An 8,372-nucleotide genomic window follows, 5' to 3' on the forward strand; every position below is an offset into this window, starting at 1 on the left:
TAGCTAATGATACTTTAGGGGTAGTAATAGCCAATACTTACTTAGAGCATTCTGTGGGCCAGGCATTGAGGCACATGTTTAATGTACACTGAAGCATTTAATCTTTTCAAGTGGAGCTACTGATGCCCACTCTACAGAGAGAAAGTTGAGGGACAAAGGCACAAGTAGCTCAAGCAACATCACCCAACTAAATAATACATGAGTAGGGATTTAAGCCCAAGAATATAATAGCTATGCCTTTAGCCACTGCACTAGGCTGTGTCTCCCATGTGCGTTTATGCCAAGGGGCTCCTGAGTTCTGAGATATAAACAAAACACTAAGCAAGATAGTGAGAGCTGGGCCAGGGAAATTTTCTTCTAGAAGTCCCTGCAGTTCTAAGAAAGGGTTACCTGTGATTACCAACATACCCGTAATTCATTTCAGAAACGTGTTAATTTTAGGCTTTTGTTCAGCAGCTTTCAGCCTCGGCTACATATTCGAATCTCCTGGGGAGCTATAAAAATACCAATGCCTGGCTCCACGTCAGGCCAACTGAGTCACACTCTGGGGATGAAGCCCCAGGTGCAGATATTTGATGTAAGTTCTCTGAGTGACACAAGCTTGCAGCCAGGGTTGAGAACCCACCATGGGCTCTACCATGCTTCACAAACATAGTTCTAAGGCTACAAATGATTCAGTCCATTAGGTACTGGAGATGAGAAGACTTTCAATTACCCAGTCATTAGGCAAGACTGGGAAACTAGGTACACTTGAATGAATGCTTATATGTTTTGGATTCAACATGAAATCTCTGAATGCTTTTTGATACTTTTAGCATTTTCCAGAGCCAGCAATCAGAGACTTTTAACATAGCTTCAACATCAGTGAATATGCTCCATGGAAAGAGATGGGAGGAATTTCTTTCTGGTGTAGATTCCAAATCTTGCAATGCTGGCCAACTTAGAAGTAAAGGGAATATGTGTGTGGCTACTTCTCTGGATTTTCCTATGTTTCTATGCACCAGACTGTTGCTACTCAATGTGCTGCATGATCTGTTTCCTTTTATTTAAGAGAGGAAAGTCTTTCAATTCACAAGAAAAGTACAAGGATTTGGGCAAACATTCCCACCATTCTGATTATAGGTATGACACTAAACAGATCAACAGATTCTATTTCACTTCAAGCTGTTCTAACATCTAGGGCTGCCATAAACTTGAGCATTTTTTTTTTTTTGTTTCAGTGATGGAACAAGCCTGAAGTAGTCCAGTTGTGGAGGACGTATGTTAAAGCTGTTAGGGCTCATTAGCATGGTATAGCAGGCGTGTCGGGTATGGGTGATGTGGAGATCTCCCTCTAGTCCATACACACAGAGTGAAAGTTCAGCTGGATAAATCTTCCAGTTTATTAATAGCAATGAAAGAAACTATTGCATATGAATGTGTAAAAAAGCACAACCAGTTTTTTTTCCTGAATTCAGTGTTATTGTGTTTATGAATTCTAGGAGAAAGAAACACTGGGAGGTGACATATGATGACAAACAGTATTACTTTCTTTCAGTGTTTCTAATCATGCATCATAGAGCCTTGTTGTGTCTGACTGGCAGGCTGGCCATCTGCGTAAATTCCAGAGGTGTTCCCTGCCTTTGTCCTTGGAGATGCCCTAGAGTGGGTAGTTTCATTTGACAGCATCCTGGACTTTTGAGGGAACTAAGAGAAAGAGTTGACAGGATGATCTAATAGATCTTTTGTTTCCTACTTCTTTTATTGGGTGGAAATAGTAAGCTTGCATTCAGAAATAGACCCTGTCCTCTAGTGGGTGAGCGAAAGATCCCCATGTTTGTGCATACTTACTCTAAATATCCTTTCATGCATGGATTCCCATCATTGTGAACTGGTCAAAAAAAGCTAAAGAACAACAGAAATGCTTGGAGTCTGGCCAGAACTTAAATGTGACCATAATAAGTCCCGAAGATAAAACCATTGGACACTGTAGGATTTTTTTCTTTGAGTAAGAAGCTGGGTTTCTGCCTAAATGATTTTCTTCCAGACTTTCCTCATCTCTTAATGCTTTTTTACCTGACTTTCTTTGGAGTGGATCTGGCAATCTCCTCTTTCATGCTTATTAGACTTTGGGATTTTCTAGAATGGCAGGGTCATTACTATAATTGGGACAACATTTATTCTAAATCGGGGTGGGGATGACACATCAGGATCATGTCCTGACATTGTGATGAGGGCAATTAAATGCTGCATGACTTTTTGTCATTGTTGTTGTTATTATTACTCTAGTTCTAGGATGAAAGTAAAATGGTATCTCACGAAGTTTTCTACAATGGGTGGATATATGTAAGGTCACGGGAGAAGACTATTGAGATGCGTGGCCGAGCTGTGGCCACACTGCGGGTGCATAAGGAAGGTCAGTCCAACAGGCTGCATGCTGGTGTTCAGCATGAGGCCAGCAGGCATGGCTCTGGCTTGCTTTTGTAGTACATGTTCTCCATTTCCACGCTTCTTGCAGCAGGGTTACAGCAGCCTCTAACTGCTTTTTGACTGCTGCCCAGTGTCTTCATCTCCTCTTCACCTTTGGTGAGATCATTCTTTCCATCTAAAATACTAGCCCTCTTTCTCTGCTAATTTGTGCTTCTGTGTGACAGTGAACATGATCTCCAAATCCACCATTTTTAAGTGTCATTCACGTCTGATCGCTTCTTTATATTTCTTGGAATTTACAGTGTAAGATCTTGATATAGCAGCTTAGAGATAATAGGTCATTTTGTGCATGTTTCTTCACAACCAGATTTCAGTCTCCTTAAAGGAGGTCCTGTGATTTCCAATTTCTGTAACTTCTCCGCAGTATACAGTGAATGCAACCAAATTTAGGGTGACAAAATAATTGCTTGGTGAATGAGTCAGATAAGCTGAGTAGAACTTTTAATATTTTATGGACAATGATAGCAATGAATTTATACTACTGTATATATAATATATAAAATGATAGCAATGAATTTATACTATCTGTATAAATAAAATATGCATTATATTATGCATATCTAGATCTAAATAAACATATATGCTCATATAATGTCCATTGCTGACAGTCTAAAATCTTAAAAAAAATTCTGAAGAAAATCATATTTCACAATTGCTTGGCCTGGAAGACTTCTGAATACATTTATTAAAACAATGTATAACCTTGAATGAGAACCCAAGAAAGTCATTTATCCCAGAAATTGTTACTAGAAAAGAAGAAAGAAAAATGTTAGGCATAAGTTTCTAAAACTATTTCCAAGGCCTTACTAATGTGATCATTTCTGGGCTCTTAAAAAGTGATCAAATAACTATAAACTTTAATTTTACTAAGTTAATTTTGAAAGCTGTTACTAATGAAAAATTGGGATTGAAGAAAGTTTTTTTTCTAAAATTCAAGTTTGAGGCAGATTTTAAAAATTATCCCCTATCAAAGACCCAGTTTCATCCTTCTGAATATTCAGTCATTGTTAAGGCCTAAAATGGCACATTTGGAAAATGAGAAGCATTTCCCGACAAAGCAGCAGAATTTTAAGGACTGATAGAAAAACTACATTACAATTCCACCTAAATTGATTCAATTACCTCAGAATATTAGCACATCTTTCAAAACACTACTCTTGCTTTCTGGAAGTAGCTATGGTGAATTTAGTACCAATATCAGTAGCTTCTGACTAGGATTCTATGTAACTTCCTTAGAGGAACTGAAATTGTTCTTAAAAACAATGATAGACTCTCACTGGATTAAAGATTTAAACTTAAGGCATGAAAATATAAAAATACTAGAAGAGAGTGCAGGGAAAACCCTTGAAGAAATCGGTCTGGGTGAGTATTTTATGAGAAAGACCCCCCGGGCAATTGAAGCAGCTTCAAAAATACACTACTGGGACCTGATCAAACTAAAAAGCTTCTGCACAGCCAAGAATACACAGCCCTCAGAATGGGAGAAGATATTTGCAGGTTATGTCTCTGACAAAGGTTTAATAACCAGAATCCACAGAGAACTCAAACGTATAAGCAAGAAAAGAACAAGTGATCCCATCGCAGGCTGGGCAAGGGACTTGAAGAGAAACTTCTCTGAAGAAGACAGGCGCATGGCCTACAGACATATGAAAAAAATGCTCATCATCTTTAATCATCAGAGAAATGCACATCAAAACTACTTTGAGATATCATCTAACTCCAGTAAGATTAGCCCATATCACAAAATCCCAAGACCAGAGATGTTGGCGCGGATGTGGAGAAAAGGGAACACTTCTACACTGCTGGTGGGAATGCAAATTAATACATTCCTTTTGGAAAGATGTTTGGAGAACACTTAGAGATCTAAAAATAGATCTGCCATTCTATGCCCAGAAGACCAAAAATCACATTATAACAAAGATATTTGTACCAGAATGTTTATTGAAGCCCAATTCATAATTGCTAAGTCATGAAAAAAGCCCAACTGCCCATCAATCCATGAATGGATTAATAAATTGTGGTATATGTACACCATGGAATATTATGCAGCCTTAAAGAAAGATGGAGACTTTACCTCTTTCATGTTTACATGGATGGAGCTGGAACATATTCTTCCTAGTAAAGTATCTCAAGAATGGAGGAAAAAGTATCCAATGTACTCAGCCCTAGTATGAAACTAATTTATGGCTTTCACATGAAAGCTATAACCCAGTTATAACCTAGAAATCGGGGAAGGGGAAGAGGGAGGGGAGGGAGGGGGGAAGATGGGCGGAGAGAGGGCGATTGGTTGGATTACACCTGCTGTGCATCTTAGAAGGGTACATGTGAAACTTAGTAAATGTAGAATATAAATGTCTTAACACAATAACTAAGAAAAATCAAGGAAGGCTATGTTAACCAGGTGTGATGAAAATGTGTCAAACGGTCTATAAAACCAGTGTATGGTGCCCCATGATCGGATTAATGTACACAGCTATGATTTAATAAAAAAAAAAAAGGCAATATACAACTTAACTCTATTGTGCCTGTGTTATAATTAAAGTAAATGTTTCATGTGATATCACCACTCAGAAATATGCATTTCTGCAAATTTTGTGTCTATTCTCATTTCAATGTATTGCAAGGATCAAGGGGTGATTATTTTAAAATAGTATGCTTTGAGGGGAAAGAATTGTTTATTGTGGAACTAATGAGCTCATTCATTTTTGATATTTAACCCAGAGAAGAAACTAAGAACTATAGTATATCATATTAGTATATGTGTTTATGTAATTTGTGTTGGATGCTTGAAAGCTATATTTATACATGCAAATAGAGCCGTGATTATGCAAATGAATCTGACTTCACCATGAAAATATTTACTTGTGTATAGAAATGAGATTTCCTACTTATAAGCTGCACTGCTAGATGCTTTATATTTTAAGTCATAGTTTAAAAAGTTATTCTCTACATCAGACTTCTAATTATGCTAAATGAAAAGAAGATTACAGTCTAGAAAATATGCCTAAAAAGAATATCCAATTCTGCCATTTTCAAAATAATAAAATAATGTAGCATATTACAAAATGAGTTCAACTAGAAAATAAGACATTCATACTATTAAGAAATACTCACTTCTTGGGGGGCAGGACACAATTCCAACAGGGAATTTACCTAACTGCAATCAGTGTAACCTAATTCTTTGTACTCCCTCAATGAATCCCAAACAATAAAAAATAATGAAATACAGATTTAAAAAAAAGAGAAATACTATTTTCACTCTGGGAAAGAAAATATAACTGGCTGGAGTAAAACAAGGATATCAAAACTGTAATTCTCTTTATTCTTCTTATTTTCTACCAGTTTGAGGGTGACATCAAGTACTACAAAACATTCCAAAAGGTGGCCTCCTAAAAATGATAGGCATGAGTGGTGTTACTACTCTGAGAGGTGATCTATAATGGTGTAAGGTTGTTAAGCTCATTTACATGATTCTCCTGGTGACTAGTATTGAGGAAGATTTTCACTTTTACATAATTAACCTCCAACAATGAAGTGATTCTAGATGGACTTTGTTTTTTTCAGTTGACTCAGTAACATCTTTTAATGATTCCCTGTGGTTTAGAAAGAACTCGTGTTCACTGATGAGACCTTTACATTCAAGACTTAATTGGCATTTGCCAGAGTTCTAGAGCTCTCACAACTTCAGGGTAGCCTCCTCCTTGCTGTTTTGTTTCTACGCTGACATTCCATTGGATAGAGAGAGAAAGACAGATCCGACTGTGGGTGGGAAGCATGATGTGGCAGGGAGAGCTTTGACCTGGGTGCTGTGCGTTCTGAAGAATGATTTCTATCCCTCTACTTACAAGCTGCTCGTTTGAACTCCTTGGACTTCAATTTTGTAAAGAGAAGACATTCTTTCTTTACCTTAGCTAAATTGGTTCTTTCAGGGTCAGCTACTCAACGTTCTGTAACAGAAAGGGCTCACAAATTTACTCGATGGGCATGTGATAAGAATAACTCTTGTTGTTCTTAATTTACCATAGCCAATTTGCTCTTCCTTACTAACAACTGCTTTATGAGTGGTCAAGGGAACCGGAAACTAATAGAATCATGGTGCCTCTGGTTTATATAATACTTTTGGATATATTACCCTTCTTTGAGGAAGAGCTTTGGAGTTCATATTTTCTTCCCCGTCCCCTCTCCTCCTCGTGTATATAGAAAAGGAAAGTCTACACAGCAGTGTCCTGTGATCTGCACAGTGTCCTCTGAGTTCTGGTGCTCTGTGCTAAGTAGGGGCCATCTTGTCTGCTCCCAGGACCAACCAGGACTAGCCCTGTTGGCTGTGGGGTGAGCATGCTGCTGGCCCCCTTATGGGAGTCCGTGATCCCACATGCTCCCAGTTATGGTAACTTTTTTCCATATTGTGCATTTTTCAGTCTCCCTAGAGGCCTCTTGTTTACATCCTCTGTGCTTTGTGCCTGGGTACATGGAAACTTATATAACCACTGACTGTACCACTTATTCTATGGAGGTCATAAAGGGCCCTCGAAATTATCTGCCTAGTCATCGCTACTGACCACACCTGGAAGTGATTACTTGAAATCTCTCTAAAAGCCCCAACTATGCCCCTCAATAATGTTGAGCTTTGCCCAGTGGCAATATTGTAGCCAATGAGGTTTATCCAAGGCGTGATTATTGTTAATTGAAAACTTTTCCCAATACCCCGCCATGACGACTTGAAATATAGTTGGTATTGGCAATTGTTGATAGTCTACGGAGACTGAATTTAACAAAATATATCATTGGGTTTTTCTATCACTGAGCTAATGTTTCCTTTGCATTTTTCCTTCTGTCTACTCACTGCCTTTCCACACCAAAAGGCAGAAAGTGAAAACATGTCTAACTCCTCTCCCTTTTATCTATTCGATTTTCCACATTTTCTTCCTAATTAGATATCTTTTCTGCATTTTGACAATCACTGGCCACATACATGATACTTTCAAACTTAATCTCAAGTCTGAAAAAACAGTCTGTGTACGGAGTGTGATGAGCTATACCTACTACTTTGAGGATAACAATGTAAACTTATTTTATTTATTTATTTAGAGACAGATTCTCACTTTGTCACCCTAGATAGAGTGCCATGGTGTCACGGCTCACGGCAACCTCAAACTCTTGGGCTCAAGCAATCCTCTTGCCTCAGCCTCCCAAGTAGCTGGGACTACAGGTGCCCACCACAATGCCTAGCTATTTTTAGAGATAGGCTCTTCCTCTTGTTCAAGCTGGTCTTGAATTTATGAGCTCAGGCATTCCACCCTTCTTGGCCTCCCAGAGTGCTAGAGTACAGGTGTGAGCCACAGCACCTGGCCTGTAAATTTATTTCAAAAAGAAAAAGATGAAGAATTGAAAGGAAAAGAAGGGGAAGTAGGAGGGGAAATAAAAAGTATAAATAAAAAATAAAAAATGAAACAAAAACTAAAAACTAAAAATAAATAAATAAATAAAATAAATAAAAATAAATAAAATAAAAAAATATAAAGTAGGAGGGGAAATTAAAAAGAATATTGAAGTTTTGAAGTCAGGACAACTGCCTGCTATCCCAAGGAAGCAGTGAAGTAGGAAGTGAACATACAGTTCAAATGTTGATGCTGTTTATATTTAGCCATCTCAGAGAATGAATTTCCCCTTGTGATATTCGGGCAGTGAATAATAGCCATTTGAAGAAATGCATAATTAGCATGAATCAACATTTAAATATGCACATGCTTATTAATTGATTTAGCTGTCTTCTTCATATTCACTAATTCTCTTCTTCATGGTAAAATTTTACTTCTTTAGACTATAATAATAGCTTTAGAATATAATAATAGCAGCAACAACATGCCTCTTTGGAACAATATTATGGTAGACTGCATTTCCTA

At 37.7% G+C, this 8,372-nt stretch overlaps 1 non-coding gene across 1 annotated transcript; it reads left to right on the forward strand.

Annotated features, from left to right (window-relative positions):
• Positions 1–7,092: 7,092 nt before the first annotated feature.
• Positions 7,093–7,232, forward strand: LOC128568349 (U4 spliceosomal RNA). The gene has a single exon (XR_008375143.1). It is a non-coding gene; the product is annotated as a U4 spliceosomal RNA (small nuclear RNA).
• The last annotated feature ends 1,140 nt before the right edge of the window (positions 7,233–8,372 follow it).

This window comes from Nycticebus coucang, chromosome 16 (genome assembly GCF_027406575.1).
Source record: "Nycticebus coucang isolate mNycCou1 chromosome 16, mNycCou1.pri, whole genome shotgun sequence".
NCBI lineage: Eukaryota > Metazoa > Chordata > Mammalia > Primates > Lorisidae > Nycticebus > Nycticebus coucang.